This window comes from Lipotes vexillifer, unplaced genomic scaffold, assembly GCF_000442215.2.
Source record: "Lipotes vexillifer unplaced genomic scaffold, Lipotes_vexillifer_v1.1 scaffold14, whole genome shotgun sequence".
Taxonomy (NCBI): domain Eukaryota; kingdom Metazoa; phylum Chordata; class Mammalia; order Artiodactyla; family Lipotidae; genus Lipotes; species Lipotes vexillifer.
Window position 1 is genome coordinate 403,217 of NW_006775372.1, and position 13,879 is coordinate 417,095.

Sequence of the window (13,879 nt, forward strand, 5' to 3'; positions counted from 1 at the left end):
CCGAGTACATTTAAAGTTATCCGTGTGAAAAGAAACAAATACTTAAACTTTTCCCACGGACTGCCCATGATCTGAAGATTTTAGACTTGTTGGTACTGCTGTCTTGCTTCACAAGGCATTTACGAGTCATCACAATGGGCTGCAGATCACAATGGTTAGTGATGGCTTTAAAAATGTATGTTTGTTAAATACTCTATGTTACCACTTATATGTGGAATCTAAAAATAAAACGGGTGACTATAACAAGACAGAAGCAGACTCACAGGTATAGAGAACAAATTAGTGATGACCAGTGGGGAGAGGGAAAACGGGAGCGGCAGGATAGGGGGAGGGGATTAAGAGATACAAACTACCACGTTTAAAATAAACAGGCTACAAGGATGTAGTGTGCAACACAGGGAATACAGCTGATACTTTACAGTAAATTTAAATGGAGTACAATCTACAAAAATTTTGAATCACTATGTTTTGCAATATTATGTAGGTTTCAGGTGTATATAACCATCCTTTAATTTTAAAAAAATGCGGGTTTAGCCGAGTCACACCAATGCAATAAGGCAGGCAGACTGAGAAGCAAAAATGCTAACTTCAAACTCTAAATTATGTAGCAAGAGCATATTTTCTAGAAGTTACTACAAATTGAAAGTCGTTTGAAGAATGAAGCGTCTGAAAACAAAACCCAAAAGTATTCATGTATTGCTTGCAGAGCAAAAACGTATCTGGGCCTATAGATTCAAGCGTGTATGAGGCAAGCAATCAGCTGCTCTTATCCTGTATTTGGGAAGTTCTGGCAAAATTTCAACATGGAATTTTCATGGGATGATTGATGGAAACATGGTTTCTGGTGGGAGGCTGGTGGCTGATGGGCTTGCTTTCCAAAGTACAAGGCTCTGTGGTTTGGCGGGTTTCAGATGCATCATTCCTGATGCATAGGTGACATTGATGGATTGGGTCACTTGGAAACCAGTTCTGGTGTTTTATGTGGCTATGGAGGGGGAATAAGTCTTATTTCTTTCCCCCTTGAATTTGGAGCATAAGACCTTTGCATCCTCATGCATGTCTCGTGCATGGCTGGGTACACTCTTATGTACCTTTGTCCATTTTATCTGCCCCTCCTCTACCCATCATGTTCGTCAATTGTCTATGTTCTTTGATTGTCTAACTACTTTTAGTTTGACCTCCACACCTCGATCAAACCTGTGTGGTTCTGCTTTCAAAACTTCTCAAAGCCTGCCTTCTCCTTAGGAGCAATTTTCTTCACAAGGATTTCCAGGGGTCCCATGGTCCTCTGCATAACATTCAAAAGGTAAGAGTCACAGAGACCTCTACCAAAGAAGGCAGATATCTGGTAACAGGAATAATACTGTCCAGACTCCTTACATGCGTGGATAACCGATCACTTTCCTCTCTAGAAAATGTTTTGTTTGTCACTTGAAGATGTGTAGGTTAAGACGCTCATGGTGTGAACAGATGTGAATTATAAGGAGCATTGTCATGTCTCCCAAAATCATATTCATTCATACCTTTTCTGATCTCAGTTCTTACAATGGATATGAGAAAAAAAAATCAACATGTTGGGATAAGACTTCTAAAAGGATACACAAGTACTTTTCAAACCTTGCATTAGGAAGATGAGAGTCACATGCTGATGTTTATAATCTGTATGGATTCATGAGAAGCTTGTGGTTTTCCACGTAGAAAACCAAACAAAAAAATGCCTTCAATCCTACAGCAGAGACGGCTAGATTCTCCCCGATATCCATTTCACTTTTCCTCTTCAGTTAATGAACTGTGGTCTTTGTTCAGCCCTGGTCAGTAGGGCATAGCCTGTATTTTTCAGCCCCTCTTGGGATTGGGTGTGTCCATGAGACCACAACTGGATGTAAAGATGTGCACAACTGGATGTAAAGATGCGTTGTCTGAATAACATCCAGGAAACTTTAAGGCAGAGACGTGAGCTCTTTACACTAGCCATTCCTTTCCTAACGGGAGGTTAAGAATTTACATTAAATCATGAAAAGACTCTGGACCTGCAACAAGGCAGAGAACCCCCTGATTTCTAATACCATCAATCACCATGCGAGTCCCAGAGCAATTATCTTCAGGCTACTTAAAGATTGATAGCCACTGTTCTTGGATATTCAAGCCACTAAATGCGTGGGATTTTGTTTTGTTTTACACTACCAGTCCAAAACCTACGTGAAACTGAGCAGGGCCCTGTGGAGCTCCTGGGCACAAAAGCCTTCCTGTGTCCCCCGTTTCTTGTTTACAGGACATAGGCTTCATTCAGCCTCCATGACCTTCCCTGAGTTCCAACGGGCAGGTTCAAGCAGTTGCTAATCAGGGAAGGGAGGGGATGCAGAGACAAGGGAGGAACAGTGAAGAAACAACGGTGCAGCCTTGGGGCAGGGTCCTGGTTTCCCCTCAAGGGATACATGTAACAATATCTTTGAGCCGTTTTGCAGATACTGAAACCTCCACGGGGCAGGAGAAGTTAACTGCATGCTGCCCACCACCAGCACGCACACCTCTCAGACGCTTGGAAGCGGAAGGTTGATGATGCCGACTCCCACTCACCTCCCCACCAACCAATCAGAAGAAGGTCCACGAGCTGACCACGCCCCCTTGGAACCACGACTGTAAAATTCCTCCCTGACCCCCTCCAGGTCAGGACACAAAGTTTCGAGGGCATGAGCCCACTGCGGCCCCCTGTGCCTGGCAGAGCAAGAAAGCTGTTCTCTTTTGCTTCACCCAAAACTCCTCCGAGACTTAATTCAATGTCAGGATACAGAGGCTGGATTCTGCATCATAAGCAATCCAAATATACTTTTAAATAGTTTCTATCTTACAGTAGGGAAATGAATTCTCCCATGTATCTCTCTTACAAATAAACTGGTTCCAGCCTATGTTCCTATGGTTATACTTGAATAAAACTGGTTTGATAACAAGAAGCTTGGTCTTCAACATGGGATACCCACACTGCATGACATAATAAACATAAGGCTATTTATGTAAAGAACATCTTTAAAATTTTTTGGAATCTGAACATTTCATTATGGGAAATGTTATTCTGAGAAACGAATGCAGATGAGACACGTTCTATTTTCAGACACAAAATTCCAATCGTATGTACACTTTACCTTCTTGCTTCTGTAATTGATATTGGCTATGTCAACTCTTCAACTATTTGTCTATGACAGGTAGGTAAATGTTTTGGAGTTTCATGCCACTGTACAATGAGATATGCACAAGGAGATTTTCTTAATAAAAATGTGTTATTGATGCAGTGCTAATCTGGTATATATTATGCTTTCTTACACCTTCAAAAATGTTGCTTTTTGCCTGTTGGGTTTAACAATTTATCAATATAGATCACCTGGATTTAAATAGCAGGTTAGGATAATGACGTATACTTGAGGTACTCTGACAGATTCCAGGAAGCTTGAGATGTTTACAGCCCTTTATCAGAGGCCAGTAGGTGGGCACATAAATGATACCCAACTTTACAAACGTTTACAGCTAGCGGTAAGAGTGCTGTAGCGAAGGAGTGTCATCTGTGTGGCTTCAGAGAGAAGGTGACACACAAGCAGGTCTGGAAGCGTGAGTCTACAGCCGCCCAGCATTGAACTTCTCCAGCCAACTCTCTCTTGCAAGTGCTAACTACTACCTACTCTGATTCAAGTCCTTACCGACACAACCTCAATTGTGCTTATTTCTCCCTTTGTGTTTTGTTCTTTTGTTCATGAAGGGTAACGAATGGGGCTCCCCAAGAAAGGGAAGAGAATGAAAAGATACAAAGAAGGACAGATATGGGGTGTCACTGAGTGGACGGTTAGTGCTGATTCATGGAGTGTAAGACTAATGTTAATTAACCAACGATGCAAGCGGTTGACGGTGAATGCTCCACTGTTGCTCAAGCAGGGTCTATTTCAAGGCATAACAAAGGGACGAAATGTGAGGGTATCTGCAGATGCCTCGCTCAACACAGCAGACTGAACTCTTTTTGTCCCCATAAACTCACCAGGAGGATTAAAGCAAAGTATGCATAAGAAGCAAAAATCCACAAGAAGGAGAGCCAATGACAGCATCTTCAAGATTTCAGCAAAATAATGCAAACTGCAAGTCAGATGGATACATGCAATGTATCCAGATTAAGATAAAGGGAGTAAAACCAGGAAATAGGACAAGTCTTGGCCCCAAACGCCAGGAATGCTAGTAATTCGTGGTTTAAGAGGCCTCTGAAGGTGGAATGCCAGGTGGGGATAAAGCAGGACTTGCTTGAAAAACTCAGTCTCCCAATCCCCATATTCCATCCCACACAGCTCGAAAAATCACCTCCTACTGGACCTGGCAGTTGACCCACTGGAGATCATTTATCTCCATGGGGCTCCATCCTTCCAACCACCAACCATGGCTAGTGGGCAGGGGGCAGGTTTATACAGAAAACAAGGGAATTAAGGTAAAGTCTACACATCAAATGTTGAGATGCTCAGCCCAGTCTCCAGTGGATTCTAAAAACTGCTAACAGCACGGGTTAAAACATCTCTCTCCAGGAAAAGAGAGGGGAAAACAGAAAAGATACCGGCACTTACATGTCCCTATTGTCCCCCATTTAAATGTGAGCCCCACGTGTCGGCAAAACCTGTCCAGACACAGAGCTTCCATCTTTGTTTTAGTGCCCCTCTTGTAACTATGAGAGAGCCGCTGAGGATCACCCAGCATTCGAAGTGATACTCGATGTAGTGCAAGACAGACAAACAGAGGGAACTCTGAACACTGGTTCTCAAAGTGGCCAAGTGTGGACTGGGGACATCCGGGGGTCCGCAAGGTCAAGTCTTAATAATACGAGTTGATTTACTGCTTGCATCTGTTTTTCTGAGAGTGCACATACAGTGATGTTTACCACACATTACACAGATTTAGACATCACGACACGCTACATGCAAAGGGGATAAGAGACCCCGGCTGGGTCTAGTCTGGTGAGCTAGTCATGCAATAGAGCTGCAAGAACCTAAGATATTTCCTCTATTCTCACTGCTTTTTGGAAAACATACCTCCTTTAAAAAAGACGCATTATCTTTTTTTTTAAATGGCATTTGTTATTTTAAACTGGATAAAAAACATCTAAAAAAATTCTTATTTCTAATTTCTAAAGTAAATACCAATAAATGTAACCCTCCTGCAAAAAAAAAGAAAAAATACCTGTGTGGTGCACATCATTTCACACATGGATCAGAAAGGTGGACTGGCTCTGCAGGTGGCTGTTTCTATTCATCTAGGCTTGGTTTTTGCATCCTTCCATTTTCTAGGGACATGAATTTTTTCCCACCTGATAGGGTGTGTTGTAAGAGGGTGTGTTGTAAGAGACTGCCCTTACCTTATATTTAGTAATTTCCTGTGTGTGTGTGCATGTGTGTTCACACATATATCCATACATATACACCATATATGTCATATACGGGTATGTATACATATATCTACAGATATCGACAGATAAATAGATGAGAGGGAGGTGACTTATAGGTAACAGTGTTGGGTTGAACCCCGCAGACCTGCGAGCCTTGCAGTTGCCCAGCATGGGGACCGAGGAAAGAGCCCAGAGATGGGGACAGAGGCAGGGGATCTTAAGCAAAAGGTCTTGGGGAAACACCTCCACCATATCCAGCAGATGACAAAGAGGACACGGCAATAACCTTTGCTACTCGGGGGAGAAAGAGGCTACCATTTATAGGGGAAGTGACATCAGGTTGGCTCCTCTGTTACCAGGGAAACCAGCACCTGGATGAGGGGGCAATCACGTAGGCAGTTAGCAATTAAGTTCTATAATTTAGAGGATTGGTTAGTCCTGTGAACAAAGCAGTGACTGGTCCAGAGAGCAAGAGGCCAGCCGCCTTGAGCGGCCTGACCATACACTACTCCCGCCACATACCCTGCACGACCCTTGCAATCTCGGTCCGCCTCTCTTCCGAGGTATCCCTGGGGTTAGGGGTGCAGAGGGGCACTGCAACCAAATGCTGCAAATGCAACGCAGACGCCGGCAGCTAGAGAGTATCAAGATTAAGCCAAGTGCTCATGGGTCCAATTTTTCAGGAAAGTGCACGTCAGGACAACCAGGGCATCTCACTGTAAACCCAGGGTCCAGACTCATTTCCCAGTGAGGCCATCATCGCCACCCAGTCCGCCAACAGATTCCCTCCGCTCAGACAAAGGACAAAATATAAGACATTTAACAGGCACAATACAGGGAGAATCATGACCATTAAGCAGATACAAGCAAGGACAGCCTTCTGAGATAACGCCAACCCCGCTTGTGTTTTTTGTCCTGTCCCGCAGTACCCGTCCACCCTCCATCCACATAGCTGGTGCCGAATACTAGAGAGATGGTCTAAGACACCACAGGGTTAACAGAATGTTGATTTTCTCCACTAGGGAACCTGGATTAATGACATTAGGAATCCTACATGGGGCCGGGTAAAGACAGGTGAAATCTCTAAGTCACGTTCTATCCTGTTTCCCAAGGGGGTGCCCACCCCAAACCACCGGGGACTTACCTGCCACGTCCAGGGCCATTTTGCAATGTGTTCCCCCAGGGTAGATCCACCGGCAAGGGCAAATGTGAGTTGCTGTGCTCACCGATAGTTGCAGCAGCGTTTCAGTCCTTTGGTGGTCAACAGCTGAACTCGGATGGTGTTGACTAGTTAGTTGCTGCTGGGTTAACATGGCGTAAGCACTGGGTCAGTGGTCCCTGGGATGTATCCACATGTTTGAGAGCAAAGTTTCCCATCTCATTGAAGTCATCGCTCGGTAGCCGGGCAGCCGCGGGATTTTAAGAAGGATGGAAAGGCAGGGGTTTGTCCTTTGTACCAGCCCATGCCTGACGTTTATGGCTGCTCAAGTGGGTTGCTGTATCCCCAACCATGTCCGTGGGGGGTCCCACAGGTCACACACAACTCTTGTAGAACCCAAATAGTGGGGTTTTGCATTGCTAGATGATGTGCGCCGGCTTTTTAATGTCTCCCACCTGATGTAATGTACTGTAGACAGCATACAGCTGGGCTCACATCCCGCCATAACCTTGCTCTGCCCGCTTCCATGGCTGGGACCAGCAGCCCAACAGTACTCTGGTTACTTTGCCATTGCCACAAGCTCCAACCTTCCGGGTAACCAGCCACATCCAAATCACAAGCCTGTCCCTGTGGTGATACCCCTAAAGCTTGTGTGCGATATCATGAGGGCTGCTACCTTCAAACTCCAAAGAGACTCTGAGGTGAAGACGGCATCCTCAATGTAGTGGGAAAGAAAGATTCTTCTCATGGGGGTCGGCTGCCACAGGGCTGCACAAGCTAGCAGGCGGCCTCGTTGGGATCACCCCGGTAATTTTCCATTCTCTGTCCTTATTTCCCGATGTCTCAGCACCTACTGGGGTTTCCTCGGCCTCCTGGCTGGCTCATGAATTTGGGGGCTGCAGCCAGCAGGTTTGCAAAGCTTGTAGCTGCCCAGCCTGAAGATCAAAGAAAGAGCTGGGAGTCAGCAACAGAGACTCAATGGTTTAAGAGATGGGGGACCTTACACGTCTGAAGCAGGGTCCTAGAGCAACACCCGACCCTGTGCAGCAGACAACAGACAAGCCACAGCAGCCATCTTCACTACCCAGGGGGTAGAGAAGGCTACCATTTATAGGGGGGGATTTACGTCAGATTGTCTCATCAGTTACCAGGGAAACCAGCGGCTGGGGCTGGGGGCAAGCATGTAGGCAGTTACTGATTAAGCCCTATAATTATGAGGATTGGAGAGTCCTGCCAGTGAAGCACTGCCTGGTCAAGTGGGGGATGGACAGAAAGCATGAGAACAGCCATCTGGAATGGCCTGACCACACAGATAGATAGACGTAGAATTTCCTGGCGGTCCAGTGGTTAGGACTTGGTGCTTTCACTGCAGGGGGCCCGGGTCCATTTCCTGGTCAGGGAACTAAGACCCCACATGCCACGTAGTGTGGCCAAAAAGGAAAGAAAAGCAGAGAGACAAATAGGTAGATAGATAAATATTTGATGGGTATGATTACCATCAGATCCTGTTTTCTCCCCCAAAACTTCTAGATAATTTGACACAAACGACTGTATTATAAAAATAATATAGTATGCATTACAGCCTTTTTTCCCCCCAAATTGTCTCATGTATTACCTCATTTGAACCATCCGCTAATTTCTCCTTAACCAGTGACCTGGCTCCTATTGGGTGTCATCCATAACATTTGGAGGAACAGTGGTGAGAAGGTAAATTAGACCAGCATCTTTCGGTCTGAAAGCAGCATGTGTTCATTGTTTCCGAAGAAATGCATGTTAGGTCTCCATGTTGGAAAGAGTTCCCTCCACCTCAGAACTCATCAGAACCTTTGTTTTCAAGTCATCTTTCCCCAATGTTGTGTAACGTTTCAAAACCCAATCCTTTGAATCAAATAATGAGTTACCCTCCATGCCTACCTTTTTTTGTTTACAGTAGGTAATTTTCTCTCTAGCTCCCTGCAGGTGAATTCAGATCAGGAAGTAAATACGTTTTCAAGTTAGAAAGCACCATGTAATTTGAAATGTAGAATGGAGCAAATTCCAAGACGGAGACATTTGCCCAAAGGCACAAAGTAATTATTTTCCAAAGAGTGCGTCCGCTAATCCACAACTGCCAGATGCACGGTGCTTTAATAAGACATGCAATCGAGAAGGAATACTAACACAAATACTGCTTTGTGCCGATTAACTCCAGCTGGGGTCGGCGGCCACACAACGTGACGTTCTACAAACGTAATGTAAACTCTTTTCAAAAAAGCAGGGCCAAGCGTCCTTAAACATATTGCAATTCAGCCATGTGTTGCTTCCCCTATGTGCTAAGGTTCTGTCTGTTTATGTTCAGGTTGATGGCAAAGCTGTGAACCGCTGCTGGGAATCAGAATGTGACGCACTTTGCACAAAAGAGACTACAGACAAATAATGCAGTGGAGTTGATGGGAAGATAAACAGAGCAGGGGAAATTACATCCTTCTGTCATCTCGTAACAGAGCAGGACCTTATGGGGCCTTCCCAGGACAGAACCACCCTGACACAGGGCCTCCACCTGTCTCTTGTTTGTAGAAAAACTTTAGCCAAAGACAAGTTTAGAGAAGAGAAAGCAGAAGCAAAGGAAAGCAGTCAAACAAGGAGAAATAATAATACTTGAGCCATTAAACAAAGTCAAGGACATTTAGTTCCTCCTCAAGGGCGATAGATCATATTCTAAGCCGTATCCTGTGAGCTGTTCTGTAGATACTGAAACCCCCGCCAGGTGGGAGAAGTTAACTACACGATGACCAGACTGTAGCCGGGATATAAGCTGCCACATTTCCAAGAACTGGCCTCAAGGAGGTGGGAACCAACCAACCCTGGAACTGAAGATTAACTGTGCTTAAAGCAGTCAAGATGACGCCGATCAGACCACCGCAGGGCCAATTTCAAGATGACGGTTGGAGCTGACGGCACTGTTTCTGCCTGGAGCCCCTCCTCCAACATTGTTCTGTGTCCGTGTTTATTTCATGCTTTTCCTTTGATTCCTGATGCGACGCACCCTTTGTCGTATGTTCTTGAACGTTTACATTTTTTCCATGGATACATCCTTTCATATTTTAAAATTATTCTAGGGGTCTGATTATTCTATTAATGTTTCTTACAGACTTGAAGCACTTGGTTTTTAATCGAAGAATACTTGACTTACAATGTTTCAGGTGAGTCACTTTGCTGTACACCTGAAAAATATATATATAATTTTTCAGATTCTTTTCCATTATAGGTTATTACAAGATACTGAATGTTGTTCCCTGCACCATTCAGTAGGTCCTTGTGTTTATCTATTTTATATATAGTAGTGTGTATATGTTAATCCCAAACTCCTAATTTATCTCTCCTCTCCTTTCCCCTTTGGTAACCATAAACTTGTTTTCTATGTCTGTAAGTCTATTTCATAAATAAGTTCATTTGTATTATTTTTTAGATTCCTCATGTAAGTGATATCATATGATATTTGTTTTTCTCTGCCTGACTTACTTCATTTACTATGACCATCTCTAGGGGCATCCATGTTGCTGCAAATAGCATTATTTCATTCTTTTTTTATGGCTGAGTAATATTCCATTGTGTGTGTGTGTGTGTGTGTGTGTGTGTGTGTGTGTGTGTTACCTCTTCTTTAGCCATTCATGTGTCGATGGACATTTGCGTTAAGTACTCTTTCTTAAAATACTGAAACTGGTCCATCCCTCCTCCTATGTGTTGAAATGATAGAAGAGATAAGACCACCATTTCAGTTTTTGTTACTTTGCTTGCTTATGGCTTCTATATGATCAATAGAGTCTTTGGTATCCAATATCATGATTTTATGATTCTCTGCTGTCATGTAAAAGTTTAGGAAGACCGTTCCACTGCCAAATCTAGAAAATATTATCCCTCTTTTCTCCTAATAATTTTTTTGTGTTTTGGTTTTACTTCAGATTTTTAAGACTTTTGAAATCTTATTTGTGCAGGCAGGAATCTATCCTTATCACCGTCCCTCTTACATAGGCAAATATCCTAACACCCCTTAGGCAAATGACTCACTGATTTGATATAATCTTCTAATATACGATAAATGCCTTATGCTCTTGGATCTGCCTTAGATTTAAAGTTCGGTTTCTTAATGCCATATTTTTTTCTTTCTGTGTTTCAGTTATCTACTGTTTCTATTACAGTAGTAGAGAAGGAATGCATTCAAAGCTGGGGAAGGACTATTTTCCCCCTTAGTATCTCTTTCTCAAAATCTTTTTCTTAATCATCATAGCATATTTATCAACCCCAAAATGTGAGACTTACTTTGGTAAATTATGCCAAAACTCCTATCCTTTTGATTGAACCACATCCCGCTTATAGAGTAATTTAAGATGGATGGGGATCTTTAGCAGAGCATTTCTAAGTTATAAGAAAAGAATGTATTGGTTTGAAATAGTAAATAGCCCTAAAGCATGTGATAAGAGAACCTTACTTATACACCCAATATAAGATTCTCGGGACCATGCTGTTTTCCTGAATTATTTGTAAGCCATGGAAGCCATAGAATATTCTGATGATACATGGAAGCCGGATTTTGCATGAGCTGGTTTATATCAGACCTAAACCTGTTAAGATTTAGTAACTGATCTTGAAAGGAAAGAACATTATGCATTAATTGACTTCTGAAGGCTTTTCATCTCAGTTCCCTCAGTTGAAAACAGCTGGTGTAGCAGGTGGCCGCAACGGTACATGCATGCAATGGTGGAGAATATCAACTCAAATTTTTCCTAAATAAAACAAATAATAGTAGATGCGACAGATCCTAACTACCGTGGTGTAGAGAAACCACTAAAAATTATTAACAAGGCACGCTGTAACATAATTCCTTGGCTTTATAAAAATGACTTTGTCTTGTCAGCATCAGATTCAAAATTAATCAGTGTCACTTTCTCTTCCACGTACCTAAGTAAACAAAACCACACTAATGCAGAACTATATGTAGAAAGCATGAATGATTTTAAGTTCCACGTGCGTGAAAACCAGGTTTCTGGATGTTTTCTCTGATCTAGCGCACTTTTACTCTCACTGGAAACAAAAAAGTGTGTGTTGAATAATTAAACAACACATTTAGGCAATGGTGTGGTGTTCATCTAAAGCAAGGACTTCATTCATTCCTAGAAACTGCTAGACTTGGCGGAGCTTTGAGAGGTAGTTACTTCTGGTCCCACACAGAAACATATTTCTCTGAAGTCAACACACACACACACACACACGCACACACGGACACACACACACACACACACGAGAAAAAAGCTCACAATTATATTGACAGTCTTCCAAAATGAACTTTCCAAATTGAATATTTCACTTTTGGGGATTAATAATATTGTCAATTATTCAGCCTCATTTTGATAAAGAGATGGTTAATGAATATCCTACGTTTGCTTTATTTGCCAAAGCCTATTTTCCAGAGGTCGAATTAAAGGTCAGGAGACAGGAAACTCAATTTGTGCATAGTTTTTAAATATATTATAGTAAAATCTGAGCAAAAGTTAACTTGTAATAACTTCTAAAGACCCTCAAAGAATGTAGGAACATTATTTTTTTGTGCTCCGATCACTGAGGTCAGAGTGATTCCAGGGACCATGTAGCTGGTCTGTTCCTTTTTTTTTTTTTTTTAACATTTTTATCGGAGTATAATTGCTTTACAATGGTGTGTTAGTTGCTGCTGTATAACAAAGTGAATCAGCTGCACGTATACATATATCCCCATATCCCCTCCCTCTTGCGTCTCCCCGCCTCCCACCCTCCCTATCCCACCCCTCTAGGTGGTCACAAAGCACCGAGCTGATCTCCCTGTGCTATGCGGCTGCTTCCCACTAGCTATCTACCTTACGTTTGGTAGTGTATATATATGTCCATGCCTCTCTCTCACTTCGTCCCAGCTTACCCTTCCTCCTCCCCGTGTCCTCAAGTCCATTCTCTAGTAGGTCTGCGTCTTTATTCCCATCTTACCCCTAGGTTCTTCATGACCTTATTTTTAGATTCCATATATATGTGTTAGCATACGGTATTTGTTTTCCTCTTTCTGACTTACTTCACTCTGTATGACAGACTCTGTCTCTAAGGATATCCCCGTCATATCCCCCCTGATATCACCAGGTACTCATATGCTTGTCATCCACATGTTCACCTTCCAGACCCAGTAAGTCCAAGGGTGCTTTTCTGTCAACTAAAATAAGACACTCAACAACCAATGACAGTGTTGAGCTTGGTCTTGGTCCATTGTCTAGGTAACAGTGATGCTATATCCGTCCCTCTCTAAGCATCCTCACAAACCTCTTTCACCTTCCCTTTCTAGTCTCTCATTCCCATTTTGCATTCTGTTGTACCTACAGGTCCTATTTTGGGATGGTAACATTAATTCTATTCTCTAGGCTTTTCTTTGTTTGTTTTCAAACTTGACCCAAATCTAATCTAAATTGAGAGATTCTCTCAAATAATTAGGACTGGCATGCTTTTTGTAAATTTTGGAATCATTATATAATACAGTAGGGGAAATCACTGTGCTAAGTGAACAAGTGATTCTATCTAAACACGAGATGAAATGGTCTGGAAGGAAACGAAGTGGCCTCCTTTCTCCAGATCCATTTCAGAAACAGTCTAAACTGCACTCAGAGGAAACACCTGCAATGAAACCTTCCTAAAAGCCTCGGCCACCTCCTCCCACTGCCCTGGACTCCTGCCTGCTCCGGGCTGTGAATTCCCCCTCCATGGGCTAGGACAGCTGCCGCAGAGAAAGAAAGTTCATCTTCATCAAAACAGGCTTTGAAGCCCTTCTGCACATAAACAGTCTTCATTTATGAATGACTTAATACTTTGATAAAAGAACACTTTGTTAAGTGGCTTGGCTTTTGAAAACAGCCCACACAGATATTTGCATGAGTCCTTTAAAGACTATCAGACAACATGAGATGGCTAAAAATATTGTCCCAGGCTTCTGGTAAACCTACACAATCTATCCCCGCCAAGGATGGGAAAAGATTACCAAACCCTTTGGCTTGACTTAGCTTGTGCCAAAATAGAATTCTTCCTTTGGGAACCATCTGAATTTCATGTGTGTGACTGTATTCTTCATTCTTTAATAACTTATCCACATGAAGGCTCTTTTTGAAATTTTCAGTCGAAACTAGGAGACTAGTGAGAATGGGTAACTAGAAGAGTCAGTAACAGTAAACTATAAACTGAATTGGGTCCCTAAAACATTGTTTCCCCAGAAATGGTGGCTCTGGTGTATTCTTGTTTCAGAAAGGCAGTGAATATAAAGCACAGCAGGA